This window comes from Euprymna scolopes, chromosome 15 (genome assembly GCF_053919585.1).
Source record: "Euprymna scolopes isolate OS-2025 chromosome 15, ASM5391958v1, whole genome shotgun sequence".
Lineage (NCBI taxonomy): Eukaryota > Metazoa > Mollusca > Cephalopoda > Sepiida > Sepiolidae > Euprymna > Euprymna scolopes.
Window position 1 is genome coordinate 61,434,794 of NC_136496.1, and position 25,969 is coordinate 61,460,762.

Consider the following 25,969-nt stretch of genomic DNA (forward strand, 5'->3'; position numbering starts at 1 on the left):
AAAATAAAATTTTTTCGGGTTTATATGATCATATCTTATTATTTTTTTAAACGTAAAAATTGCCTACGTTTTCGAAAGGGTCTGTGCTAGAAACATTAATAATTAACACAGTAATTATATGATTATAGCTGCGCAACAAAACAAATACTACGAAGACTTAGACGTTTTAGAATATAGCTGTTTTCTCCTCTATTTATATATGCTCTGTAATTACATTGACTAAGCATTGAGCTTAATAAATAAAAAGAAATAAAGCGTGAAATATAATTAGATAGGTATATTTTAACACATAGAAACACGCACGCACGCAAACACATCTCTCTCTCTCTCTCTCTCTCTCTCTATATATATATATATATATATATATATATATATATATATATATATATATATATATATATATATATATATATATATATATACTAGCATTTAAGCCCGGCGTTGGCCGGGTGTTTGGGGGTGTATTTTGAGCAAAAACAAAAAAAGAGAAAAGAAAAGAAAAAAGCGGTCAATTTTTTTTTTTTAATTTTACCTTTATTATGGCCCCTTAACATTTATTGTTTTGGGCTCAAATCAAGTTATTAAGCTAGATCCATATTTACTGCAAGCATAAAAATTAAAACATGAACCAATAGCTATCACGCTATGCGTTCGTAACGGCGGCGTTCGATCTTCACCTGGTAAATTTTTTTTTTTTTTTAAATTTTCACACTTTTGCACCAATTTTTCCGGGCTAAAACCAAAATATAAAGTTTCGCATGGATTCAAATATGTTATATATGAAGAGGAGTTTGGTAGGCAACATTTTTTAAACAAAAATATATATATACATAAATATATATGGAAACAATTTTGTGTTTACTATAAACTTTTACGCAAATATTATGCAAGTATAAATCGTGTAGAACATCTGCATTAATATAATTACACGTAATAGTTAAGTATAGATGATCGTCCCATAATAAAACCGAAGAAACTAATAGGGAATTAATTAAAATGAATGTTTAAAAGAATATGCAAATTAGCTAGATCTTCTGCTAGTGAATGCAATTCCACGCCTCATACATAACAAAATTGTATTTTCTTTATATATATATATATATATATATATATAGATAGATAGATAGATAGAGAGATATATATATATATAGAGAGAGAGAGCAAAAAACTTTATTAAATATAATATTGTATCCAATATATAGTCAGATATTTTTAATTCATGCAAATTTCGTATTTATTATAAGAAGGCCACTTTCTATTGAATGACTTCTTTAGCTATATCTGCTGCAATTTTTTCCAATTGTTAATTACGGACTCTATATTTATATAAGTAACAGTTCCTTAAGAGGTCGCTATTTACTTGTAACTGCTTGAGCGTATCATGCTCATGAATGTGTAGCAACATAAAATGATCATGTAAAACATTCAAAAAGTATATCTCGCCCTACTTCGATATTGAACACTCTTGAATGAACATCGTGAAAAATCCATAGTGTTACATAAGAAGGGTTGTCCCCTTCTCATGTAAGTAAGAAGGCAGACTAAATAAGTGAAAACGATATTAAGAAATAGCTAGAGTCGAACCCTGCAGGCATGTGTTAAAAGATAACGGATAATTGAAATCCTAGGAATGCAGTCGATTATTAATTCTTTTAGAAATAACTAAATATTATTGATGTCAGTAATAGAGCAATTGTCTATTCTTTTAGAATGACTGGATATTAAAGTTGTCAGTTAAAAGAATGGAAATGCGAATTTATAGATTAAAAATAGGTTAGATATTGAACAATTAAAATTGGGAATTCTTTGTTTGCCAAAAGTGTGTTTAAATATACATATGTAAAATCAACGTGAAATTTATTAACGTGGAAGAGCCGTCGTAAACAAACGTCATAAACAAGGGATATTTTTAATATATTGAGATGGGGTTCGAAGTTAGATCGGGGAGTGACACTCACAGCTAGAGAGAGAGAGAGAGAGAGGGTAAGAGAGTGAAGGGTAGAAGAGTATACTATGTAGTCAAAAAGGCTTGAATCCCTGAGATCATCAATCGGCCGGGAGATGAATAAAGAAATCACCATCTATATTTTGTCTTCTTTTCGTCATTCCAGTAACTGAAAAGTTTAATGAAATTTGTATAACCCCTTTCCAAACAATGTGCCCCTCCTCTGTGTTAACAAGAACTGTTGCATCATATCTCCCAGTCTGTATTAATAATATGAAGTCCCCACAAATCGTCACAGTTGTCGTCGTGTGTGTAATCCATCTAAATGTAATTATCAATTTTGATTTGAGTCCGCGTTTTCTGTGTCTCAATATGAACCCCCCGCCCACGCTACACAACATTTAGTTGTTTCAACTGTGGAAAATATTAACCTGGCTATATATATATATATATATATATATATATATATATATATATATATATATATAAATATGTTAGCAAACGGTAACCTCTAACAGAGCAAAGCTTATCATGAAAGGAAAGCTTTATATAATCAAAATAATAATATTAAATGCCACGGTCTTAAGAGCTTTTTTTAAATTTTTCCCTGAATCTTTTATTATGGTTCTGATGATATAATAAAATTATATATAACTTTTATTCCTCATCTTCCATTTAATATTATATATGTATATATATATATATATATATTGTTTTAAAAATATAATATATATATATATATATATATATGTTTTTTCGTGCTACTTTTAATATCACTTTTCCAATCATAATGTCTGATGAAGTTACTAGATCATTTAATACGATTCGGTAACCGACACATGTGTAACTAAGTAGATAAAACGGTTATAAAAAATAAAACATGTTTATATAGATAGATAGATATATAGATATATAGATAGATAGATATATAGATATATAGATATATACATTTATTTATTCCTACCAATACACTACGGCAATTTTTATAGACTGATTACTACTATTGTTTTTTTAATTTTCTATTTCTATAAAATATTGTATTTCTTATATTTACTTTAACTTCGCCCAAAGAAATTATTACATTACGATCTGGTTTCACGCAGTGGAATATGTGGCGCCTGTATAATGGAACTAACCAAGAGATGATGAAATACAATGTCGACTACAAAAGGCAATACTCAACCGTTTAAAAAAAGCATCTTTTATGCTGTGTTGCTGATCGGGACAGAATTTCATTAACATTTCTCCGGCCTATAAGTGTTTTTACCAGTTGTCTATACGCAATCAGACGTTTTGTCAGTTTGATAGGCGACGCTAACTGGCGTTTTTTTTTGTCCATAGATGCCAAACCAAGCGGAAACACCTCTGTCAAAATCTCGTGACTTTGCATTAGAGAATGGCATGCCGGGAAATTTCGACGTCGAAGCTAACATTTCTTGGTCGATATGAACATGATTAAATTAGAAAAACAAACCAATAACAAACATCTAGAAGAAAGAACATAAAACCAAACCGGAGCCCAGAATAACGATAAAAAAAACTAATGAATCTTTCTAGTTTTCCGACATCGCTAAGTTGTAAATTTCTAATTTAGAAATTGAATAGGAGAATATACATTGAACGAATTATAACATGAGATAGCAAAAATGAATGGCGTATTTACAATTACTATTTATTATGATAGAAGGTGTGTGTGTGCAAACAGATTACAGTATATTTTGAAAGAACGTAATATCATATTCTGAAATATATTTGTATGATGTTGATCATGATTATCATGTCTATATCATAATTGAGAATGCTTATATGTCTGTTGAACATCCGAATAACGCAAACATATACAATAATTGTATCGAATAAAACAGTATCAAAATTATATTAGATTAGAATGACGAACAATTTTATCACATGAAATAGACGAGCCATTGTATTAGAAGAAAATAACGAATATTTTTTTTAAATTAAACTTACAAACAGTTGTATTGAAGTAATAAAAACGAACACCTGTATTATATTATATTAAAATAATTGAACACTGGAATAAATAAACATGATGAACGCTTGTATTAAAATAAAATAGCGAACAATTTCATGAGATTAAAATAACTAACACTCTATTAAAACTATATGGAAACGATTTTAGATTAAAACAATGAAAAATTGCATTCGATCAGAATATGTAAATTTATATTTACATAAAATGACAAAAAAGTTATTTGGAACAGAAAATAAACTCTAACTTGTGGATTTTAATTACTGGGGGTCGAATTATGTATTTTACCTGCTATACATTTGAAGTAGGCGGTATGGTTTCCGATATATTCAAGTGCAAAATGTAATCGCTATTGAGAACACTTGATTATAAACACGGTTATGAACCTATTGCGATTTTCCTCGTGATTGTAAATACGTTTAAACAAAGTTATTGTAGTCTAAGTGACAACTGAATTGAAACTCTGCCTAACTGATGTCAAAAACCACAGCGATAGTTTTTTTTATTATTACAAAACATTGAGGAATTACTTCTCAACAACGTCTTCTCGTAGTTAAGCAGTTACAATCGCCGACTATCAACTAGATGGTCGTAACTTTAATCTCGGCTTGAGGCGGTAGCTATTCTAACTGACTAATGTGCTGTGACGCAGTGAAACGATCTATTGTTTAATGTAAGCATCCATTCTTGGGCTGAACACAGTCGCTTTTAATATCGCCAGCTACTACTATTAGCGTAATTTAAAACTGTTTAGAAATAAGAAAATAATGTGTCTTAAAATGCGCATTCCAAACAAAGAACGTTTTGTATCTATTATATAGAAGGAATTTTGAGTGTATGTGAGAGAAAGCGAAAAAGTTTCTTTCCTATATATTCTGCAATGGCTGAGCCGAAGTTAATGACATTTAACATAAATGTACATGCGCATCAAGCAGTTGTTTGATAGGTATTTAATCCGAATGTCTTCGAGAGTATCTATAATTGATAATCGAAAAACTTCATTAAAAGCAAGATCATGTGAATTTGACCGAAGTTAACACCTATCATTTGATATATGCCTAACATCACAAGTGCATTAGAAAAGTTTTATTACCACACAGACAGTAAGACCAGGCACATATAATCAACAGAAGAAGCTTTGATATGACAGAGGGGTGTTCAAAATGCATACACCTGTTTAAAGCTTAATAAAAAATTAATACTAAACTTTGGCATTTTAAACTTTAATTAAAGCCAAATAGTTTTATAAAATCAACAGTATATTATCTATTGTGTAATGTAGGCTGTACTTTATTGTGGATTAATTCACTGCGGGGTGGCATGTGAGCTTCCTCCCAGTGCACCGCGGTGGGCCACTTAACTAGAGCATGCAGTTAACCAATTTGACTGCAAAACTGAACGTTTTCACCGATTTCGATAAAAGGAAAACGTGAGTGAGTAACTTAGTTGATCATCATTCAATCCTGGAAAACATCGGCTCTTACTGGTAGTGTTTATACAAAGCAGCGGAATATCACTTGCTAACAGTAATTCAGTAATAAGAATGAACGACTATCAAGTAAATGGTTCAAGTTCGAGTCCAGCAGTTGCTGGCCAAGTTGCATTGAATAGCTGTGATACACCGCAACTTTTATTTTAACTATTTGATCAGAATTCAACTTTACTTTTTATTACGCCTAGTAAAATGTGCCTAATATATTTTGATTCGTGTAATTCGTATTTTATGCTTTTCGTCGTCAACATATGGAATACATCTACCAGAAATTATCTGAATTAGAACTGCAATAATTAAAAAAAGAAAACACTATATGTTGATAAGAAACATCAGAAAAGTTTTCATATTCTCTTATCCAAGAAAAATGCAATCTCCAAATTTTGAAACGCTTGTAAATATTGCAATCAACGTGAGTGTTCGCTAATGAAATAATGATACAACATTGTTAAATACTTAACATTATAAGTTTAGGATCAAACGTAAGTCTGGAAAAAGAGTGAAATGATCCCTTATATGAAGGTGTAGGAGATAATAAAAAGGAAGCATTGTGGCCGTCCTTGGCTACAGTCAACCACTTAAGTACTCTATTACATCATTTTAGTAGCCTTTATAGCAAATTTATGAAAACCAAACGTTTTCTTTTTGTATAATCATTCTACTAATTTGAGTCTTGTCTAAATTTTTTCCACAAAATTTTAAAAGTAATTTGTTACCTTCGTTTATGGATGTAAGGTGCGTACAATGTCTTCGTATTTTACAAACAGGTATAACCGGGACTCTATATTAGATTTCAATCATACACACACAATTCTATTGGAGCCGCTCTGATAAAACCTTTCCCTAAAATGTTTCGCCAACTTATTCTATAATTTTAATTATATTATTAAAGGACTAGCCAACGGGACCGCCCGATATTGCCGCTTGTAAAATACGCCTAATATATTTTTATTCATGCAGAGTTCGTATTTATTATTACGAAGCCAATTCTCTATTATATATATATATATATATATATATATATATATATATATATATATATATATATGTACATATATATACATATATATACATATAGATACATATATATATATACATATATATATACATATATGACATATAATACATTGATGTAATATATAACTTATTATCTAATATATATATATATGTATATATATATATATATATATATATATATATATTATTGAGTCTAAAAGTTCAAAAATGACTTGTGTGCATCGTCTAAATCGAAATAAACATTTAGCGCTCCAGTCGCGTTCGCCACCGTTCCAGCTTACCCGACAGATAGATAAGAAATTTATAAGATTAAACAACTTTTAGCTATGATTAGTTTACGCATGCGCAACTAATAGTATTGTCGGCAAGTTGAAATGAATATTTTGCATTTCAATTTACCGACTCCTATATGCCTTATTCAACCATCTAAATACCGATTTTACACTTTATAAACCATCCCTGATGTAAAATTACTATTTCCTGCTAATTTCAGTGTTATGTGACTAGTAGTTTAAAATTTTGGTGGTTAAATAATTACACACAGTAAGACACATGCATACATCTAATGTTTTTTTTAATATAGATGAATATATTTTTGTCTCTTATGCACATAAGTTAAGATTGCAATGGTATTATTGTAAACTGTCTAAATAGATGATAGTTCTCATCATTGGGTCCTTAAAAAGTAAACGTGTAAAAAATTTTCTGTTTGTACACAACTTTGCTTACAATTACCTGAAGACAGAAAGAGAGAGAAAGAGAGAGAAAGAGAGAGAGAGAGAGAGAGAGAAAGAGAGGGAGCGGTTCCTGGAGAGAGAAAGACAAAAAAAAGGACGTTATACATCACAAAAGTTATATTGTTAGCATTAGATAATAAGTTATATATTATATCAATGTATTATATGCCACCCTTAACATATTTTCCACAGTAGAAACGTTGCAAGTCTTTCTCTGCTCTATAGTTATTTTCATGGCAAGTGCTGAACAAAGATTCAATCTACGACCCCTGAAGAGAATTCATAACAAACACTATTTAACTACAGTGTCACCATTCTCTATGTGTACCTAAATTTAAACCCAAATTTCATGAATAATTTCCTTTCCTAAATCTGCTGGCATGTGGAACTTTGTTCCGCGGTGTTGCTTTCCAGCTGACTACAACGTAATTTATTTCAAAGTTAATATAAACACGACTGCCTTACATTAATCAACTTTTATTCCCAAATAACATTAAGGCCTTAATAAATGGAGACTCCAATGTAATGAAAACTACATTTAGTCTTACGTCTATGTATGTGCATCAAGAAAAATATCAGAACCTGCCCTCATTAGGAAACACCTTGGCAACTAAATATGTATTATAAAAATTTAACGACAATTGATGCGGCAATTTCCTTTAGTTAACATAAACCTTTTCGCATGTTTTGTAATTAACAATTAATCTCATAATTGCTTGAGCAAATAATTATTAAACCCGACACAAAGTTTGAGGAATATTTTTTTTTAGTTGTCATATTTGTTTGTTGCTGCATGATACTGATACTTTCGTTTGGTTTCTGTGACTGAATTTCCATGCAGATATCTTTACCGATAGTTTCGTAAGTTCTCTGCATATTCTGTATTGATTTTACAAAAATATTGCCAGCTTCCCCATCTTATCCCTGACCACAGCCGCTTGGCAACAAGGCTCAAAACATTATGCGTCATCCGTTGTTGATCATCCAATACAGAACGGTGTTAATTTTCATCCAGGATCGGATGAAGCGCCATTTTAAAAAAGATAGGATTTGACGGAAATACACAACTTTTAATAAAACACATACACACGCACGAACACACACTCATACACACACATACATAAACGCACATACCACCGGTCGGATTTCACCCTTACTTCACCTCACTTCCTACATACGCTTATACGAAATCTCTCTATCTTTATGTAAAACGATGCTGCAATATGATGAATTCTATTTTCTATTGTATCTATCAGTATATAAAACCTACGTATGTACGCATCTATTACTTTTAAGCGCTTTTATATAGTTCTATCCATATGCATTTATCTTAAAACATCAGGATTTATTTATGTATATAGTCATCTGTCTATATGCGTATCAATATATACACACGTGTGTACATAGACGTATATGTACATAAACACACACACACAAACACACACACGCATATATATATATATATATATATATATATATATAAGGAAGGTTATAAAGAGATAGCTTCGAATTCGGGGGTATCAAAACCAAAGCCAAATATGATGAAAGTAAAAATAAAATAGATACACTCCATAATTTATTATACCATACCTGTTCACACTTATAACAATACTCTGTGGATCTATATTGAAAAACCGTGTTAAACTTTGTGACATATTTCCAGTATATGGAGGTCAAACGCGAACGAACACCCCATAATTTTAATCTACCATATTTCTTCAAACTGAAACATAATTATCAAAGTATACTTACGCAGATAGATATGAAAAGTCTTTATTAAAGTGTGTGCCTATTTCCATTCTATGGAGGCCAGGCGCGAACGCAGACCTCACAATTTTATTATACCATCCCTATTTACGTTCAAACATACTTATCAAAGTATTCTCATGTACATCTATATCAAAAACACTTGTAAACGTTTCTTTTTATTTGTAAATTTTTATTTCCATACTTTGTGAACCAGGCGCGAACGCAGACCCCACAATTTTAATGAACCACCGTTCTGCAGGATCAAACATACCCATTCCTGTGTCACGATACATCTTCTATCATTATATGTAATCCGTTTTTTAAAATAATCAACCATATAGGAGCCTATTCGTGACCGGACACGCACACACATTCAGCTTTATATTATAGATATATAAGAACAAGTAGTTAATAAAACATGTTAAAAACATTTTGAAAAAGAGTTAAACACATATTTAATTTTAAAAAGGAAACACTAAATAAATGGATAGTCCTTAATCCGCGGGGTTTCGAACCTGCGCGGATAAGAACTATTCATTTATTTAGTGTTTCCTTTTTAAAATTAAATATGTTTTTAACTCTTTTTCAAAGTGTTTTTAACATGTTTTATTAACTACTTGTTCTTATTATAAGCTCTATTTCCTATTTGGTTTTATCGAGCTTTTACATCTGGTTGAGATTACTTTATAAATATTAATTCTTTAATATTTATTAATTCTTTAATATTTATAATTTGCTTTAGTTTTGCCATCTTGAATCATTTTGGTAAGCTTAACTGTAATTCTTATTTTTACACACACACACACACACACACACACACACACACACACACACATATATATATATTACTTTCGATTACACTGAATTCATATTTTCATAATTATTATCATATTTATCTCACCCTATCTTTTCCTGTGTAAACACAAAAACAAAGAAAAATCATAAACACACACACACACACACACACACACACATATATATATATATATATATATATAAATATATATATATATATATATGTATATGCTCGAAGGCATCCCGACGTTGCCCAGTCGTAAATATGATAGTTTAATTCATGCAAATTACGTATTTATTTTTTTCAGTCGATTATTATATTAAACCCAATATATGGTAGTGAGATGTAGATTAAAAAAAGATATATATATAGACTTAAATGCCCTTAGGAGAGTCGAAACCAAAGTTATATTATATCTATAATATAAAGCTTAACGTCTGTGTGTATGTATGTGTGTGTGTGTGTTTGTGTGTGTGTCGGGTCACGAATAGGCTCCTTTCTGGTTGACTATTATAGAAAACTGATCACATATAATGATAGAAGATGTATCGAGATACAGGAATGAGTATGTTTGATCTGGCATAATGATGATTCATTAAAATGGTGGGGACTGCGTATGCGCCTGGTCCACAAAGTATGGAAATAAAAATTTAAAAATAAAAAATAAAAAAAACGTTTACAAGTGTTTTTGATATAGATGTACATAATACTACTTTGATAAGTATGTTTTAACTTAAATAGGGATGGTATAATAAAATTGTGGGGTCTGCGTTCGCAGAATGGAAATAGGTACAAACTTTAATAAAGATTTTTCATATCTATCTGCGTAAGTATACTTTGATAATTATGTTTCAGTTTGAAGAAATATGGTATAATAAAATTATGGGGTGTTCGTTCGCGTTTGACCTCCATATACTGGAAATATGTCACAAAGTTTAACAAGGTTTTTCAATATAGATCCACAGAGTATTGTTATAAGTGTTTCAGTGTAGACAGGTATGGTATAATAAATTATGGGGTGTATCTATTTTATTTTTACTTTCGTCATATTTGGCTTTGGTTTTGATACCCCCGAATTCGAGGCTATCTATTTATAACCCTTCCTTTTCATAACCTGTCATACTTTCATAAATCAGAGTCCATTTTCTGTAGGCCGTTTTTGAACCCAGTCAACGACGGGTACTTTTGCTAGTATATATATATATATATATATATATATATATGCTAGTATATATATATATATATACATAAAGAGAGGGTGACGGACATTTGAAAGACTTATAAAAATAGGCTGTCAAATTTAAATACGTAATGCTAAGTTCCGTCCGACCTGTGTTGAAGACTTTTATATCTGTTTTTTTACTTAGGCATAAATATATCTTTTATTTATTCCTTCATGGTGGTTTCGTTTAGAAATCGCACCATTCGCAGCATTCAAACAAACGTGAAAATGCTGACGGGTTTCAAGGTTCCGAATTTTTCGACTGATGATTTTCGTTAAAAAAATAGAAGAAAACACGTACCTGTGTCAAGAGATTTAAAAATATGTATCGGAATATATGTGCATCTATGCAACTTTATTTTGTTATGTTGGCACAGATGGTTTCACCATGAAATGGGAGATTGTATTGTATTTGCATGTAAATGTGAACTGGAAACATTTAAATTATTTTATGTGTTATTTTTTTTTTCCAGATCAGTATAAAAAGAAAATGTATTACATGTGTCAGTTTCTTGCATAAGCCATTCTTTTGTTTTTGAAGTGGTAGGTTAATTTAAAATTGCAAGAAAAATAAAAATAAATAAATGTAAACAGTAAAAAACAACTCGCATGAATATTACACGCTTTATATGAAAAGTGCTGATCATACGCATTTCTCGTATACAAATGTGAATTTACCTACCATCATAACCAGATTGGAACGATTAAATGTTTATGAATAATTATTGGAAAATGCTGAAATCATTGAAGCTTTATGCGAAGAAGAAATCTTTATATGCCGATATAATACTGATAAAAATAGGATATGCATCGGGAACAGTTCTTGTGTCTGCGTATTCATTTGAACTTATACCATGTAACATGATTTATGTGCGCTATTTCAGTGCGTTTGCCAAAAAATGTAATTTCCGTTTTTGTCTCGTCAATTTTATTTTTTCTGGAGTTGTCACTTAATTAAGAATACCCCTCATGAAAGAAATGATGAAATATTACTTTTCTTCCTCTATGATAAAGATGAAACTATCAGCCCATGCGTGTCCTGTTATAAGTTTACAAAAAAAAAAAAGAGTAAATCTTATGAATATTATTTTGAAATGCAGAAACCCTTTGTACTTTGTCTTTACTCATTTCATTATAGAGAATTCTCCCTTGATTAATGTAATCATAAATTTATTTAAAACAAGTATTTTTACATGCTGAAAATATTTGTGTTTCGTTGTTTCCAATATTTCTTTGAGAATTCTCCTTAGACTAAAGTAATTATAAATTTGTCCGTAATTTTGAAATTCTGAAATTATTCTAATATTTATATCTAATCTTTCTTTTTGTGAGAATTCTCTCTTAAATTGAGGTAAATATAATTTTCATTAATAAGTAATTTAAAATGTTTAAACTACTTTTTCGTGACAGATAATTGTTTCTTGTCTTGGCTTCCCCTAAACTGAGGCGAATATAAATGTGTTCAAAATAAGTATTTTAATATACTGAAACTACTATAGACGTTATCACTAATCTTTTCTTGTTTGAAAATTCTTTCTTAACTGAGATAAATATAAATTTATTCTAAATAAGTATATAAAAATGCTGAAACTATTTCTTTTAGTTACGTCAAATTTTTCCTTGTTAAATAATTCCTCATAGTACCAGAGGAAGTAGACATTTGTTCGAAGTAAGTATTTTAAAATGCTAAACCTTTTTGTATTTCATTATCTGTATTCTTGACGAATCCGAATCACTCTTAGATCGAGGTACTTTTTAATTTGATTGAATTACTGACCCTCATAGTTTTTCAGCGTATGACAATAATCAAAATGTGGGACTAATATTGTTTTTATTATCGACGCATAAAGTCAACTTCCTATATAAAACAATTTTTAAGGCGCATTTACACATATGTTGTTAATAAATCATAACTAATAGTCTGGTTTTTACGAACATATTAACCTAGCAGAACGCGTTAATGTAATGTCAACTCCACACTATGAAATATTTGTTAATGATGCAATCTGGAGGATTATATAATGAAAAAATATAAGGTGATATAGTAATGACCTTTTATAATCTGAATACAGAACTTTCTTTTGGAGAGTGCTCCCAAGCGTGGAAGTATAGAAATTTTCGATATTGAATAAAATCGACGTACAATATCTAAACACTTGCATGATGTTAGCAGATGATGTGAGCATATTGAATTTATGTGTGAAATGTGTTTGTATTCCTACAATGCTTGTATTGTGAAAAGACGTCTCTATATGTATGCATTCTCTGTGTGTGCGTTTGTAGTCGTATGTGTGTACGAATGTGTTATCTAACACGTTATATGATTATATTATAGCTCATAAGAGCTAACGCGAGTGACAGTTTCGCTACAATAAAATGCCGAAATGCACTGACAACTACTGACATTACTATAATTTGATAGTTGTCAACATTTTTTTTACAAAGTCTCACACATAGTGTGTGATATTATTTGATAACAGCGAAAAATACAAGCATAAAAACTTATTAAATTATTCTAATATTTATCTCTAATCTTACTTTTTGTGAGAATTCTCTCTTAAACTAATGTAAATATAATTTTAACAAATAAGTGATTTAAAATGCTTAAACTACTTTTTCGTGATGGCTAATTGTTCCTTGTCTTGACTTCCCCTAAACTGAGGTGAATGTAAATTTGTTCGAAATAAGTATTTTAATATACTGAAACTTCTATAGTCGTTATCACTAATCTTTTCTTGTTTAGTCATAGACTAACTGTGTATCTTTTTTGTTCTCTTTTGTCCATGAAAAATTTAACACCCACACCAATTTTATTTAATAATCAATCCTCTAGGTAAGGTAAACGGGCAGGAGAGGAGGTCTTTGAAGCAGTTTTAAATGAAATATATTCAATATTTGTTATAGTATCTTTATGAAATTTTAACATAATATAACGGAAACGATGTAAGAAAAAACTAAAGAAGAAAATTCATTAACTAAAATAGTAGACTACGATTTTAATATTTTTTTTTGCTAATGTTCTCGTTGAATTACTACAGAAGTTAAGGATTTAAGTTATTTTTTAGAAAACTCTACAAAATATGGCGAGCAGACTGAAAATAGAACCAAGTTTTAAAATTTTATTTGCAATGAAATATTTTTCATTGTTTTCGGATTGTTTTGAAATTACATTAAAAGACGATCAAACATAAACAATCCATTGAAGTTTAAAATCTCTCATTGCCATCATTGACAGCCTGTATAATGATCCATTTCAACACACATGCAAATCTGATTTTAGTAATGCTGCGAAAATAACATATATTCTTAACATGCAACTATGTTGTGTGTGCTTTAAGCAAGAAACTACTACTAGGTTGAGGGAAAGATTTGTGCTTCATTTTGAAATATTTGGTAATCGTGGGAATTCTATTCTATCCAGCTAGTTACATTATCTCGTCATATTTTAACTTGCCTTTTGGTGTATAAACAATTTCACGCTGTTCTATCCCGTAAAAAATAATAATTTATTTAACATAGAGCCAGTAACAAAATATCGTAGTGGCAACAAACTCGTATACACGTAAGAGATAAATAGAAAGGCAGACAGATACACAAACTCATCGTACTGCACCCAACAACACTGCACCAATCCCTAATCTGGAACCGCACTCATACATATTTTCTGATTGGAATTTTACTAGCTAAGTTACAAAAATAAACTACACCGGCAATGGCATATTTTCATACACCTCCGTTTGATGTAACATTGCCACTCAAACTTCTTCTTAAAACAAACCCTCGTTATATAAGAAGCTGACTAGGAACTATTCTGATCAATGCAGCGCTTTATGAGCTATCTCCGATTTGACTTATTCGATCTAGCTGAAAAAGTTTGTAAACCCATTTCGACCGAATCTTAAAGTTTGGCACTTTGTCTAAATTCGGAAGCTTGCGTATAATTGACAGGTTTCCTTGAGCAATGATGACAATTAAATAAAACATCTTTATGATTACTCATACCTATACTTTAAAGTAGATCGTGATTAATCAAGTAATTGAACGACATACATATTGACGAAACTTTTCTGACAAATAGCTGGAGGGCATTTGCATGCATTAATTTATTTGATTATTCAATTATATTAGATACACCGATCTGAAAAATAGTACTTATCGTATATAAGATGGCATTTTTTTTATTTGTGAATACGAGGCGTTGTATGCTAGAGGGTAACGACATATCACTGCAAAGCAACCGCTTCACAAACTTAGCTTCTTGGATCTGATTATTCATGGGAGTTAGGACCGCTTGTAAATTTAATATTCACTAGTAACTTCTCATTCGAAAGAAGCCATCATAATCTGCCTATTAGTCTCCGTATGAAATAAACATCACTGGTCTTGAGGAAGCACCTTGTTTTACCAAACATCTGTTTCCTACAATCACTGCTGACGTCGAATGGAATATTTGCATCAAATACACTACCAAAATCGCTGGAGAAATGATTGGAACATTTTACTACATCAGAAATATCTTATTTTCGACAAATCATCTATCTATATATGAGTCAAATACGTTCTAAGATGGAGTACTGTTGCCGCTAATCAGGATCTGCTAATAGTATTCTTTTTCGCTTTAACAGTCTAGCAGGCGAAGGCCTTTTCGCAACCCACACCTCCTCTTTCTCACAAAAGCGATGTTGCAAATTTATATTCACTCTGTAGTTTTGTTTCATGGCAATGCTCAACTGAGTATCAATCTATGCTTACCTTCTTACAAACACATCGTTGCAAATATTTATCTTGTAACAACTATATAAACATGTCTATCTGTGCCTTTCATGAGCAAAGTTTCTTTTCCAGAAGTGTCCGTCTGTCGAACACAAAGCGATGTAGCTGCTTCCAAGCTTTCTCTAATGCGGCCACTTTCAAGTTTAATAAACATAAAATCTTGTTAGGCCGTCCTGCAAAAAAAAAAATCCTTCCTTAGTTTCAGCATTACTATTCATCCTGTTGTTGTCTGACTGTTTATCTGACATTCATGAACCTTTCTCATAGAGTTGCCTCTGGGTCTTGATAAGGGCGAAACCCAAGTAAAAATATGAGTTAAACACTAGAAACCCCGGCGAAGATTCTTGATTTTGAGTTGCCGATAATGTATTCCCTTGTTTGAATTTGCATATTTATTAGCGATAATGATGTATAAATGCCCAGAAAAGAATGAAATTGTTATAAATTTCGACTATTCGTTATTGTAAAAATGATCGTAATCCGCTCGATTGTCATTTTATTCTCATCATTTTTTGCTATTGATGAAATCCCCTGCAGCTTTGTTGGTAAGATTTTACGAGTTTTTTCTTTTGTAAATTTAATTTCTATTGCAAATGAGAAGAGCACTTCGGGCAGTGATTCGCTTTTTTGTGATGCCGTTCGTCGCTAACGGCCATTAATTTAAGTACGAAATAAAATAACGAGGGAGAAAATGGAAGCATAACCAAAAATTTTAAAAGCATAAAAAAAACAACAAATGATTTCCATTATTCTAGTTCTTTTGTCTTCGGTCTCATTATTATGATTAGTCTTTTTTCTATCTGGTCGATATTTGCTTCTTTTTCTTCTCCTCGTCTTATTTCTTCTTTCCACAACTACGTCCATATTTATTTTCTCCTGTTCATTCATAATCTTTTCCTTTCTTTTTACATTCTGATTGTATTCTTCTCTATTTTTTCTTGTTATTGCTATTGTTATTATTCTTTTTTTGGAAATCTTCACCACTTTATTCGGTTTGTCATATCTATTGTGTTTTATTCCTCGTTCTTCATTGTTGGTTCATTCTTTCAATTAAGAATTATTTTTACAGTGTTAGTGTTCAATAATATAATTTGTATTCTATTTTCTTTTTTGTAGTTTTGCTTGTCATCTACTTTTCCATTTACTTTTTCCTCCTCATCTTTGTTACTTTTTTATTATTATCTTATTTATTTTATTTTTTCATCGTATTCATTTCCTTCAACTAAAAGTACCTTTCCTCGTCGCTATTTAAATGCAATTTTCGTCTCTATTCCATTTTCTTTATCGCTTTCTCAATATTTGCATACCAGATTCATCAAATATGGTAATAATTATAATTCTAACTGATATATTTAAGCTGTTATCATAAATTTAAATTGTTTTCATTTTATCTTTCCCAATTGTTATAATCATTAACGATTTTATAACTGTATTTTATCATGTAATTCTTTACGTTTTATCACATTGAGATATGACGAAAAATGCGCAAATCTTAGCGCTAACAATAATAGCAATACAATTCACTTTTGTAACAAATCCAATTTTTTCCATTATTTTATTTATTTAATTTTCGACCAGCGTCAAAGATATTCATCAATGCATTGCCATTCTTTTCTTGGCCATGAAAAAAGCGAAAAAAAAAAATTCGTTATTTTTCTTCTTAGATTTTATCGAAGCGAGGATTTCAGAAAAGGACATTTTTATCCAGGCGTGCATAATCAATGCATTAAAAAGTGCGTGTAATTATGCTGCGCACAATGAAACGCTTTTGAAATGTTTATCTTTAGGACTAGTTTCACAACTCTATTCATATAAAGTTAGGTACGCGTATACGCCTCTATATTTGTACGCATCGGATTCACTCCTAAACAAATAAAGCGATCCTTATAAATATTGAACACAACTGCGTTCATAACGTAGACTATACTGAGTATCGTTTAGTTTTACGTAAAGGAAGTAAGAAATAAGTGAGGCCCTTTAAGGAAGATTAAAATTCGTTCAGTTTTTGAAATTACAACAAAGGCTATTCGTGTGTGTAGTGTGCAGTCAGCACCCACCCTATTCGGATTTAACCGACTTTCTTCGAAGGAGGAAGTTTCATGGGAGTATGAAATATACAAGCGGCCCCCAGTCGCATGTATATCCCCGTTAGGGGAGATGACGATGTTAGGTTTTTGCAGGGAGGTGTCGACGTCCTCCTACATACAGCACCTGGAATTACCAAATTGGTCACCCATTTTAGCAATGACCAAGCTCAACGTTGCTTAACTTCGGTGATCTGACGGGAACCGATGTGTCAACGTAATTTAGCCGTATATAACAAACAAAGGCTATTTACAATCATTTAATAAATATTCACAGATTCCCGTTTACTTGAAGTATTTAAAATATGGTATTGGGATAATATGCACATAACTTTCCATTTGAAATTTTAAATATTTTATATTTACGTTGAATTTTATCTGCACTAATTGGATACCAATTAAGAAATATTCATTAAATCTCAAATTAGTTTTAAAATTGTTTAGCTTAAGTCTTGAATTTAAGAAGTTTTGGAACTAAATTAATGCTATATATTTATTTAAAATTGATCCAGAATTCTATACAAATATTATGTTTCTCAATGTTCGAGATGAAGATTGATATTATTGATCATATGATGTTGATTGTTTTAGAAACTGTTTTCATAGTTACTGTTATTTTCACAAAGTTTTGGTCGATGTGACCCTAGACATTTTTCGAGTAAAATGTCAGACACGGTAAGCTTTCTATTAAACTCGGAAAACTTTCAGTCACACTAAAGACCCTGCATGGAATTTCAAACAGAATTATTCCTTTTATTCGCGAGGGTAGCATATTCTTATTCCATCAACCATGGCTGGGTAACAGCTGACGAAACGAAAGCATGCAGCCCCGTTAATTAAATACAGTTCCATTCGAATTAGTTGAATTTCTCGAGTTTGAAATATTCCCACGTTCGATGAATTCACATGAAAAGGTCAGACGCTACATCGATCCAAACTTTATGAAAATAACACTCAACATCAAAGCGCTAGTACGAAAAATCCAAATAATACGAAAATGTTAAGTAGCATTATATATTAATTCGAATCTTCGATGGAGGACATAAAGATGGCAAAAATCTATTCGGAGAAGTAATTTTTTTCCGGCGTAAATAGAACGAGTAATCCAGTTTAATATATAGCTGGATTATGAATCAATGGGTTCTTGATTGCCTTATAAAATGATATTGTCAAGTGTTCTCGAGTAATACGTACACATGTAATAATATCATTGACTGAAGGCGGAGAGAGGTTTATTTGCAAGATATTATTTGATTTAGTTTAGATTTTCTGTTTTACGAAATAAAAACAGTTTCATCATTATTACCTTTCAAATATAATGCTTATCGAAAACAATCCATTTTGTTAATTTTAAGACGAACTGACATTTCATAAATGAGATTACTTGTATTCTCACAGCTTACATAAATGAACTCAACATAGAGAACATTCTGTCATCTGATCTATAAATTATGTGAGTTTATCTTAAAATATTCCATAACATAACGATTTATATTAAGTCTAGTTTGCGAAAAATATTTTGTATATATAGGATTGACTAAAAAACAAATGAACTGATCATTATGTGTTTGGAAACTGGTTGCTATGCTTAACGACTCTGTTTATTGGCTATATGAGTAAGTAAGGTAAAGTAAAAGAAAAGTAGAAACTCATCATTATAATCTCGAAATCTTCTTTCTTTATGCGAAATTTGCACAATAGATATTAGACATAAATTAAGAAATATTCTCTTAATTTCACTTTCTTTAGAGTATGATGAAATGGATTTGTTATGGAATTATTAGTACTATTTCTTAATTAAATATATGAAATACTTCTGATCAGTTACATTTCATATATTATCAATAAACATTATTTTAGCAAGATCCCTGGATTTCATTTTCTTCTTTAGCTCTATTAAGTTCTATTCTTAAATTGGAGATAGTTTAGAATCAAGATGATGTTATTAATATTGATCAATTTTAGAATATGGACAAGAAGTTATGAGTTTCATTTTATTATTATATCTTTATTTTATGTAATTTACTTTACCCGGACAAGTATATTTATATTCTTCTATATACTGGAGTAATCTGACAAAATAGGCTAGAGCTATACATCCATATATATTTTAATATAAACCCTTTTCGATAATTACATGGTTCGAATCTTTCAGTTTATGTAAATTTCAAACAAAGATGGACAATAGACAAGAATAGCATAAACAATAGAGCCGACAAAGAAAATTAAACAAACATCGGTTATAAGATAAATAAATGTCAGTTGGGACAACAGGTGCGAGTAACGCAAACAGTAGGAATATCGGTGTGTCGACGGCGGGGAGAAGCCGATGGATAAGAGATTATGTCGGGTGTGTATCCGGTGGAAAGAGATAGTAAAAAAAGTAAAATGGTGGAAGGGTTGCACGCAGGGGCGCATCTTGAAGTGTGAGATTTTAAAAGCCATGCCGAAGGCGTGTGACTATGTAAATTAGACACTGTTTTCGGTAGTCAAGGAAGTGCGATATAAAGGAGTGACATTGTGATTTGAAGACAAGAAGGTTTGAACTCAGAAAGTTGGCGCCATTCGGTTTGATTATTTCATGAGTTCAGCTGTTTTGCTGAATTGCTAACACGATTCGAAAGTTGAATTTGTTTTTTCTTGTCTGTTTTTAACTTTTATTGCAACCGCCAGTGACGTAATAACATGAGAGATAACATCAAGTACATCAACATAACATTAACATAATAAAATCGCTCAAAGAGATATATTTCGCTTATATTAAGCCAATAATGCTTGCGATGTAGAAAAGACTTATATGCATTGCCGTCAACACGGTTAAATTTATTGCCTCGACCATTTTAAAGCATTCATAAGTTCATGGAGATATCGATTTATTTTAAAGCATTCATAAGTTCATGGAGATATCGATTTATTTTAAAGCATTCATAAGTTCATGGAGATATCGATTTATTTTAAAGCATTCATAAGTTCATGGAGATATCGATTTATTTTAAAGCATTCATAAGTTCATGGAGATATCGATTTATTTTAAAGCATTCATAAGTTCATGGAGATATCGATTTATTTTAAAGCATTCATAAGTTCATGGAGATATCGATTTATTTTAAAGCATTCATAAGTTCATGGAGATATCGATTTATTTAGGGACGCTGTTGCATGCATGTTGCATGCATGTTGCATGCATGTTGCATGCATGTGCTTGTTTTCCAAGCATTTAAATGGAATGTGCTCTGATTAACACGTTGCACCTGTGCCCCCCCTCGACTTACATTTCCCCAACAAACCCGCTTAACAACAAAATCACACCCTTTACTGTTGAGGTCCCTAAATGCAAGAAAGCTTTCTATTCTGATGGCTTCTTCCCTATAACAGCTAGATTTTGGAATTTCATTCCTGCTACTTGCTCCCTTAACTACTGATATGGAGATGTTCCAATGTATCGTGAACCCACACCTCAATCTTTCTTATTTATGGTCCCAATAAGCTGCCCCCCACACGTCCAGATGACAATATGCCTTGTTTGAAGTGAAAACGATAAAAATGATGACAGTAAATGAAGTTTTTAAGTCTAAATATGTAGAGATGCACTCTCATAAACAGAAAATATCACTTGTTCATTTATGAAAATTATTTCACATTTCAATAGCGGATTCAATGTTTCCAACAACATGTTAGAACGGTGGAAGAAGTATATTCTGATAGAGAGTTTGTCCGTTCGAAATGCGTCTGAAGGCGCACCATCCTAGTGTGGTGGTGATGCGCTGAGAGTTTGTTTAGAGTGAATCTAGTTTGCGCAGAACTAGCACCGTTCTCTCGAACCAATCATCCTGTTGTAGTCGAAACAGAGAGAGTGCAGGCCGTATGCATGAGCTTCCGGAAGTATCGACATTCTCCTACACACAGCGCTTGGTATTTCAAAATTGTCACCCATCTAGTACTGTCCAGGATCAAAGTTGCTTAACGTGGGTGATTAAACAAAAACTGGTGTGTCAACGTGATAAATTCTTATATCAAAACACGTACATCATGAAGAATCACCGCTGGTCCCGTAATTGTCATGGAAATATTAACTGGAATAAATCTTTGAAACGCTACGTTAACAAACTGCGTGATTTAATGGAAAATATATTAATTTATAACTCTAGGATTTATTTGATTCTGTTATGCAATTTGTTCATAAATACTTTCTTAAAATGTATCCGTATGATTTATAAATCCGAGAACAAAACGTAAAACTGATAGATGTAAATCATTGTAAACGAGCAGTCTAGCTGTATACATACCGGTTAGGGCAGTGTCATACCTAATGCATTTCTTTAATTTCGAACGATTTGCCCTTTGTATGTGTTTCAACGTTCCAGGTTCCACGGTCCTACAACCATGCAGAAATTAGACATGTAATACAAAAAAACAAAAAACATTTTCCTGTCGAGCTCCAAACGACCCAAAATTTTGTATCTCTCACAGAAACCTCTTACATTTTCATGGCGAAATGCCTTGTTTTCAGTAAATACAAATAAAAACTAAATAATAATGCTAACAATAAGAATAATAAACTATTAATACTACAACTACAACTACTACTACTAATAATAATAACTATATACTTAATAAATGGTTTCATAACAGCATTTATTTTTCGATTACTGTTAGATCTGTTGTCTCACTTTAATTAAAAAAATCATGTAATCGATACGAAACTATATATAATCTCATTGTAAGCAAATAGTTGTTTATACTAGGATAGTAATAATAATCGACATTTTAATCTCGTGGGAGATGATATATTATCTTAACTTCAGACTTTCTCCCTCCTATCTGCTCGACTGAGCTTAAATTTTTTTGTCTCTCTGTAAACATTATCAGCAATAAACCTATGTTATAATGTAATTTCAGTAAAACATTCCTCTCTATTTCTGTGTAATTGAAATCAAACGGAGTTTCCATACAGTGTTACTTTTCAACAAATATTCATCTGGTGAAAACATCAGTGCTGGTATTTGTATCGTAACTTTCCATGAATAATCCAGTGTGTTGCCATGTAGATGACAAACGTGTCTATTTTCATTTATGGAAACGTTCTGCACGTTTCTATTACTTGGATATCTTTGGAGGACTGATTTTTAATTGAAAGTCACAACATAAGAGAGTTTCCTGACGAACCCTCATGCAAAGAGACCATAGATGTTTTGAAATGATCTCTAGTCGATTTCCAATCTCTCTCCAATATATCTCCAAAATATCTTCGAAAGCTTTCGATTTAAATTCACGCAGTTCACAGAAATCAAGATGCCTCTTCCTGGAACACGTGATTTTTTTGAGATGTAAGCATATTTTTATGAGATGTAAGCATCTTCCAGTTTTAATTTAAAACACTCTCCCACTTATCTAAACCTTTATTAATAAAGTGAACATAATATAAGTGTCACTCTTCTAAATTGATCACTTAATGGTATACTTCATATTTATTGTGCTTTTTCTCGGTCTTGAAAGATTTCGAAAACAAAAATTTATCTAATTTGATGAGGTATGCGACTTAGTTCTCTTACTTATAGAAACTTTGCGCCATTATTCGAATCACCTGGTGTAAAACGGCAGAGTTTTCGCCCTGAAATAAACATCATTACAGCTTTATTTTAAAACTTTTATTGGAAAAATAAATTCAGGTAAATTGGTTATGTATTAGAGCTGACATCTATTTCATGTAGCCAGCTTCAGCTTCACTCACCGCATCAATACGGGTCCGGAACTATGAGCATGCCTTTTCCACAAGCTCGTCGAATATTCGGCGGATGGCGGCAATCAGGTTTGCTTTGATGTTGTGTGAGTCATGTTCGTGATGTCCTCAACGCATGACCAAACGAATTAGTCCAGCGATTCAGATCGAAGTAGGAGTAGTGCAATGAGAGAAAGGTTCAATGTCGTAGTACTCCTTCTGAAGCAAAGCCTGGGTCTCCTTGGAGGTGGGCCTGGCGTTGAGTACCCCTGCCACACTTAGGGTCTGCCTGCGGCACTTGATTACACCAGGGGATAACCACAATCTTCAGCACATCCAGATACACTTTGGTGTTGATTTTCAAGCTGACTACAAATATGTGAGGTGGCATGATGTGGCCTTCACTTAAAACCACACTAAAAAAAACTGTGGCCGAAGACTTCATTTAACTCTGCCCTCAAGCGTTGATTTATCCATATTTTCATTTCGAAGATGCTGGCAATGGTCCTATTGTCATAATTTTGACCAGTTAAGAGCATGAGTTGTACAGCGGCGCATCTCCTGTCCCGCTCGTTGAACATTGTGTCACTTTCAGACATGATAGGAGGCTTCCGTCGCTCTTGGGATTTGTATACAACTTGCCAACTAGTAGATTGTCTTCAACAAAAAAAAAGAAAACAGGGTTTCATCAAACGGAAATGGAATCAAGTCGTGTTTTCTATCGTTTTACCATGTATAGCTACGTTGAAAGGATTTTATTTAATTTCAGATACTATCTTATTTTAGTATTTTGTCAGATTTAACTTACAGATCGAAGCATTATTATGACAAAGTGCCCTAACCAACTTCTCTAGAGAGCGGGTGAATACAGTGCTTCATTGAATTTCAGTGAAATTTATAAGACATCAAGGCACCACTCCTGGCTTAACATTGGATCTGTATAAGAGTGATAAAAATATTCGCATCTTTATTAAATCCTTCCTTTATCTTAAACGTTGAATCAGTACACGTACAAACTGATCGATTGTTAGAACTATTGATGCTATCTTTTCGTCTTAATCAAAGCTGCTTGTGTTACTCGGCTGTTTGTAAATAACTATTCTGTACTTCCACCTAACAATTTAATGAACAAAAAAAATATCTTCAAACTTGAATTTAACTTGAAAATACTAATCGAACAATATAATCCTTAAAAAGGGGCACTTTACGTTCAACAACGGTAATGATTAATTCAACCAGAAGTTTGTTTACATTTTGAAATGAACAATAGGTAGAATTTAATTGCACTATTATTTCAAATGTAAGGATGTGATTATAATTTAATTTTAATTAACCACGTATTTAACAAATAAAAAAAGCAGGATGAAGTGTGTTTTATTTTATGATTTAAAAATAAAAACATTGCGAAGTAAAATTTTAGGTACGAATGTATTTTTGGTACCGTGCTGAAATAATAATTTTATTATTTTGAAAGCCATTCTTAACATGGGGAGGTGAGGGTGTTTTGTGTCTATTCTGTGCTTCCACCTTACAATTGAATGAAAACAGATATCGTGAAAACTTGAATTTCATATGAAAACACTATTTACAAATAGCGTGGTACCAAAAATGCATACGCACATTTTTGGAGCATTCTTAAAGGAGATATTGTTTTTAAAAGAGACCACCCCCCATAATATTAAAAAAAAATATTTTAGTTAATTACTGTTGTTTTAAGAAAAGGTAAAATCGATTTCTAAGTGTTCGTTTTCTACCTAGCTTGCTAAGTTGTTAGTGGTTTAACATATTTTAAAGCGTTTATTCAGTTAAAAAACAAATTACAATTCGCATAATATGTTTTAAATATTTATACTTATTTACTGTTGTTTGAAAAGAGCCAAAACCAATTTTTCTATCTAGCTTGTTAAGTTTTTAGTCGTTTAACTTATTTTAAAGTTTTTATTTAGTAAGAAAAACAAGTCAACGAGGATTTCACCTGCACTAAATGAGGACAGAAAAGGTGGTGTAGTCTCAGAACAGATAACAATCTTTGCTGCTAATAATAATAAATAAATAAATACATTTACCTACAGATGAAACAAAATTTTACTCACTGACTATATTAAATTTAAATAGTTAAACTTAACGAAGATTATGTTTAGAATTAATTATAAATTGAATGCAGCATAAAATTTAGGAACACACGTCCATTTTTGATAGGTAGGAAAACTCTCCATTATTGAATACATATCGATTGGAAACACATTTTAGGACCATTCTTGAAGGGGGTATTGTTTTTTAAAGAGACTACACGCCATCATATATATTTTTCAATATATTTACTTATTTACTGTTGTTTTAACATATATAAAATCGATTTTCTAAGTGTTCATTTTCTACCTAGCTTTGTAAGTTTTTAATTGTTCAACTTATTTTAAAGCGTTTATTTAGTCTTAAAAAAGT